The sequence below is a fragment of the Pan troglodytes genome, chromosome 16 (assembly GCF_028858775.2).
Source record: "Pan troglodytes isolate AG18354 chromosome 16, NHGRI_mPanTro3-v2.0_pri, whole genome shotgun sequence".
Classification (NCBI taxonomy): Eukaryota; Metazoa; Chordata; class Mammalia; order Primates; family Hominidae; genus Pan; species Pan troglodytes.
In genome coordinates, this window is record NC_072414.2 from 62851896 (window position 1) to 62858151 (window position 6256).

Genomic DNA, 6256 nt, shown 5'->3' on the forward strand with positions numbered 1-6256 from the left:
GCACAGCTGACTTCTGTTTGTGCTTGACTCCGGGGGTGGCAGCCAGAGACCACAGCTCCAGGGGCTTCCAGGCCTCCTGCGTGTCTCCCCCCCTGGCCTGCCAAGATCAGAAAATTTCCATCGTTAGTCTCCTTGACATAATAACCACCCTAGACCGCGTCTTAGGAGGTCAGGGGCTTGGCTCCTGCCTTGCCCTGTATCAGTTTTTCTCCAAGTGTGGTTCCCAGACCAGGAGCATCAGCTGCACCGGGGAACTTGTTAGAAATTGAATTCTCAGGGCTCATCCAGACCTCCTGAATCAGAATCTATGATTCAGAACTTTGTGTTTTAACAAGGCCTCTAGGTGATGCTGAAGTTCACAAAAGTTCGAAAGCCGATGGCCTATAGAGTATGCCCTGCACATAGTATGCACTCAGATGTTTGTTGAATGAATAAAGGGAGCTATTGAAATGTCAGGATGTTCTAAAACACTGCCACCTTTTCACGTGTAACTTCAAATTGAGTTCCATCTCACCTCTCCAAATGTGACCCAGAAACTAGGGACAGGAGCATAGAAATGAATAAGACTGGCCGGGCGCAGTGGCTCACGCCTGTAATCTCAGTGCTTTGGGAGGCCCAGGCGGGCGGATCACGAGGTCAAGAGATCGAGACCATCCTGGCCAACATGGTGAAACCCTGTCTTTACTAAAAAAATACAAAAATTGGCTGGACGTGGTGGCGCGTGCCTGTAATCCCAGCTACTCGGGAGGCTGAGGCAGGAGAATCACTTGAACCTGGGAAGCAGAGGTTGTGGTGAGCCGAGATTGTGCCACTGCACTCCAGCCTGGGCAACAGAGCGAGACTCCGTCTCAAAAAAAAAAAAGAAAAAAAGAAAAAGAAAAAAAAAGAAAGAAGGAAAGAAGAAAAAGAAATGAATAAGACCTGAATCTGCTTTCATGTAGCACTTTATTTAGAGCCTTAAACATAATTTATCATATTAATTTGCCACACTGGGACCCCAAAACAACAGAACCCTGGACCAATACATTTGTTTTGATATAGAAAGGCAAGTTAGGATAGGCTTAGGAAATGAGGTCTCCTGGAGGGCAGTGTCCTTGTAAAAGAACACCATGTATAGGGTCCTGGGTGTCTGGGCAGGGCTGGGGAGAGACCCAGGGGCCCAGCGAGGACAGCCCCTCTTCTTAAGGACACTAGAATCTGTGTCCCTTTCTTTGTCAGACCTCTGTTTTGATAGAAGAGGTCCTAAAATAAGTAAGTAAAGGAAGAGAGAGAGACCTTTGGTGCTATTGCTGTTGCCGCACCAGAACAGCTCACAGCCCTGGATCTGAGCTACTGGGAAAGGAAGAGGCAAGAGGTTGACAGTGTCTTTTTCCAGGCAGCTGTGCCTCCCTCCAGGGCTATAGATCCTCTGCAAACACCTGTGATGAGGCTCAGAAGGAAAGAGCTGCAGCAGCCACCATGCCTTCCAGTTTGATAATTTCGGTTCCTGAATTTCACAAAGTGATACCCATTATCTATCTCATTTAAGCCATCTCGTGTGGCAAAGACATCAGGGGTTGTTATCCTTACCCACAATGATGGCTCACATTCGTCTCAGGTTTTATAGTTTATGAACAATTCATACATGTCTTTTCAGGGTTTCCAAATGCCTGATCATAAGAGTCCCCTGGGGACTTTTCTTAAAATACAGATTCTGAAAATACAGTTTGAAAACTGACAGTTGGTGGGTGAATCTGGGCTGTAGAAGCGTTTTACTTGGTGAGAGTTTTGAAAAAAAGAAATTGAATTTATATGTCCTTACATTCAAACATATCTGCCTATGTTGTTTCTGTTATTACTTATTTCTGACTCCTCATAAAGGAATTTTGGATCTAGAAAGAATGTCAGACATCATCCAGCTCGGAGCTGCTCCTGGTAGGGAATGGGTAGTCTGGCAGAGTACCCAAGAATGGGTACTCTTAGGGGTACCCATTAAGTCATAGCATAAATATGGGGCATCTTTCTGGGGTATCAATTTTACTTAGCTATTTGAGAGAACAGCCACAATGTATATATTAAAACAACTTGGAATATCTGTGAAATCAAATGCAAAACTTGCACGGAATGTTTAAGGCAACTCACATAAGTTTCTCATTTATAGTAGTTGGCTTAGAATAATGCCTAGAGGAGCGGAGGACAGAAACCCTCATTTGCACTAGGGGTATTTCATGGGAGAAGTCCAACTCGATCACGTTTGCAATGAGGAGAGTGAGTCCCAGTGAGGCTTAGAGGGAAGGGCCTCTTCTTCCACTTTGTTGCACCCGATTTTGTCTAGCAGGGAGCCTTCATCTAGGAACACTTGCTGATTTGCTTTGATTAGTCCTACCCACATACCCATCATTTGTGTCACTGGTGAAGAAACCAGGGCTTTTAAAGGGCTCCTTTCGGTTTCCAGCTTATTCCTCCCCAGAGCCGTGGCAGGGGAAGGAGGCCAGTCCCACCCAGGCCTGTCTTGAACATCATTGCAGGGAGTTTGCATCACCACTGAGATGATTAGCAAAGCCTCTTTAAACAAAATCATGACCTCAGCCTGGAGTTGGCGTCTTTCCCTTCCCTGGAATCTTGACAGCTCATTTTCATAGTAAACTCACAAGGGGAAACAGCTTTTTCCATAGCTCCTGAGGATGAAACAAAAGGAAACACATTGACAAGCCATCAGGATGGACTGAGATTAGGTTGAAGGAAAAACTCAACCCTAGAAGACCTTTCCAGTATATACAAGGGTGTTGTTTGGAATCAATTGGAAATATTTTTGAGTGTGCCTGGCACTACAGCTGGAAACCAAGGACTTGGAATAAGATATTGTGGTGAAGCTGGGAAGTTGGGGCAAGGCTAAGCGTTGAAGAGAAGAAGAGTAGTCCTAGCTACTCGGGAGGCTGAGGCAAGAGGATCCCTTAAGCCCAGGAGGTCGAGGCTGCAGTGAACCATGATGGCACCACTGCACTCCAGCTTGGGCAACAGAGACCCCATCTTCGAATTAAAGGAAAAAAAAAGGGGTCTGTTTTAACTGTAGGTTAAGAGGGCATTTTTATCTACTCATTTAATCATTTGTTTAAGCATGTACCAAATACCAGGACCTGTGCTATACTCAATTTTGTAAAATGCCTGAGACATGATCCATGAATACCAAGAGATGGAGGGAGCCTAGGAAAGACAGCCTTCAATAATAAGACTGTGTCTATGCACTAAATGCTGTAACAGAAATCCATACAGGGAGGCACAGCCAGTGAAAACATCCCCAAGGATGCTTTGAAGCTGACTAGAAAAGCTCACACATAAGCAGCAGGGTATAATGGAAACACGCTCACTTTATTATCAAATAGATCTGAATTCAGACTCCAGCCTTGCTGCTGCTTAGCTTCATAACCTCTCTGCTGTTCAGTTTTCTTACCTGTAAAATGTTCTGAATGATCCTCACTTAATTGAGTTGGGCACACAGATCAAACTAGGTTGTTTGTGAAAAATATCTAGCACAGACCTGGCCCAGATTAGACACTCAGTGTATGCTAGTAGATTATGATGCGGCCTTCCAAGAACCTTCATACCAAGAAAGCCTTAGCCTGAATGGGAAACACAAACATTCTAGTTGCTGAGTATGTATATTGCTCCATTGTAAATTAATAAATCAGTTTTTTTTCTAGATGCCATACTCTTAAAAGTTGAATCTGGTCTGCAGAAGTGTTTTGCTTCAGAGCCAACCTAATCCTGAATACACTGACAAAATGGAGGACTTCCCTGGCCAGAAACCAGCATCTTTCTATAGTTTCTTTTTTTCTTTTTCTTTTTTGAGACAGCCTCTCACAGCTGGGTGCAGTGGCTCACGCCTGTAATCCCAGCACTTTTGGAGGCCAAGGCGGGCAAATCACTCGAGGTCAGGAGTTCAAGACCAGCCTGGCCAACATGGCAAAACCCTGTCTCTACTAAAAATACAAAAAAATTAGCCAGGCTTGGTGGCGGGTGCCTGTAGTCCCAGCTACTCAGGAGGGTGAGGCAGGAAAATCGCTTGAACCCGGGAGGTGGAGGTTGCAGTGAGCCGAGATTGTGCCATTGCACTCCTGCCTGGGCGACAGAGCGAGACTTGGTCTAAATTAAAAACAAAACAAAACAAACAAAAAAAGGACCAAGAAGCAGCTTCTCTGCTCCTTCTGGAATCTCCGCCTGGTTCAGCCCGCCTGCTTCCACTCCTGCCTCCACCATGTCCATCAGGGTGACCCAGAAGTCCTACAAGATGTCCACCTCTGGCCCCCGGGCCTTCAGCAGCTGCTCCTACACAAGTGGGCCCAGTGCCCACATCAGCTACTTGAGATTCTCCCGAGTGGGCAGCAGCAGCTTCTGGGGTGGCCTGGGTGGAGGCTGGGTGGTGGGGCCAGTGGTATGGGAGGCATAACCGCTGTCACGGTCAACCAGAGCCTGCTGAGCCCTCTTAACCTGGAGGTGGACCCCAACATCCAGGCTCTACACACCCAGAGAAGGAGCAGATCAAGGCCCTCAACAACAAGTTTGCCTCCTTCATAGACAAGGTATGGTTCCCGGAGCAGCAGAACAAGATGCTGGAGACCAAGTGGAGCCTCCTGCAGCAGCAGAAGATGGCTCGGAACAACAAGAACAACATGTTCCAGAGCTATATCAACAACCTTAGGTGGCAGCTGGAGACTCTGAGCCAGGAGAAGCTGAAGCTGGAGGTGGAGCTTGGCAACATGCAGGGGCTGGTGAAGGACTTCAAGAACAAATATGAGGATGAGATCAATAAGCGTACAGAGGTGGAGAATGAATTTGTCCTAATCAAGAAGGATGTGGATGAAGCTTACATGAACAAGATAGAGCTGGAGTCTTTGCCTGGAAGGGCTGACTGACGAGATGGACTTCCTCAGGCAGCTGTTTGAAGAGGAGATCTGGGAGCTGCAGTCCCACATCTCGGACAAATCTGTGGTGCTGTCCATGGACAACAGCTACTTCCTGGACACGGTCAGCATCATTGCTGAGGTCAAGGTGCAGTAGGAGGAGATTGCCAACCGTAGCCAGGCGGAGGCTGAGAGCATGCACCAGATCAAGTATGAGGAGCTGCAGACGCTGGCTGGGAAGCATGGGCATGACCTGCAGCCTATAAAGACTGAGATCTTCGAGATGAACCGGAACATCAGCCGGCTCCAGGCTGAGATTAAGGGCCTCAAAGGCCAGACGGCTTCCCTGGAGGCCACCATCGCAGATGTGGAGCAGCGTGGGGAGCTGGCCGTTAAGGATGCCAATGCCAAGCTGTCCGAGCTGGAGGCCTCTCTGCAATGGGCCAGGCAGGATATGGTGTGGCAGCTGCGTGAGTACCAGGAGCTGATGAATGTCAAGCTGGCCTTGGACATCAAAACTGCCACCTACAGGAAGCTGCTGGAGGGTGAGGAGAGCCGGCTGGAGTCTGGGATGCAGAACATGACTATCCATACGAAGACCACCGGCGGCTATGCAGGTGGTCTGAGCTCAACCTATGGGGACCTCACAAGCCCCGGCCTCAGCTACAGCCTGGGCTCCAGCTTTGGCTCTGGCGCAGGCTCCAGCTCCTTCAGCCGCACCGGCTCCACCAGGGCTGTGGTTGAAGAAAATTGAGACCCGTGATGGGAAGCTGGTGTCCAAGTCCTCTGACGTCCTGCCTAAGTGAACAGACGCGGCAGCCCCTCCCGTCCTACCCCTCCTGTGGCTGCCCCAGGGCCCTGGAGGGAGGCCGCTGTGCATGGTATCACAGGGAACAGGAGACCCACCTGAGGCTCAGCCCAAGCCCTCAGCCCACCCGCGGGGGAGTTTACTACCTGGGGACACCCATTACCCATACCTCCAGCTACAAAACAATTCAATTGCTTTTTAAATTTTTTTTTCCGTCCAAAAATAAAACCTCAGCTAGCCCTACCAACTGTCAAACAAGCAAACAAACAAAACCAAAAAACAAAAAGGAGAGATGAGATCTCACTCTGTCGCCCAGACTCGAGTGCAGTGGAGTGATCATAACTCACTGTATCCTCAAACTCCTGGGCTCAAGCTATTTTCCTGCCTCAGCCTCCCAAGTAGCTGGGACTACAGGTGTGCCACCACACCTGGCCAGTTTAAGTTTTTTGTAGAGATAGGGTCTTTCTATGTTGTCCAGGCTGGTTTCTAACTCTTGGCCTCCCAAAGTGCTGGAATTACAGGTATATGGCATTGCACTCTGCCCTATAGTTTATTTCTAACTTCAATA

At 48.3% G+C, this 6256-nt stretch overlaps 1 pseudogene; it reads left to right on the forward strand.

Annotated features, from left to right (window-relative positions):
• The first annotated feature begins 4192 nt into the window (after positions 1–4192).
• Positions 4193–5814, forward strand: LOC748620 (keratin, type II cytoskeletal 8-like; annotated as a pseudogene).
• The last annotated feature ends 442 nt before the right edge of the window (positions 5815–6256 follow it).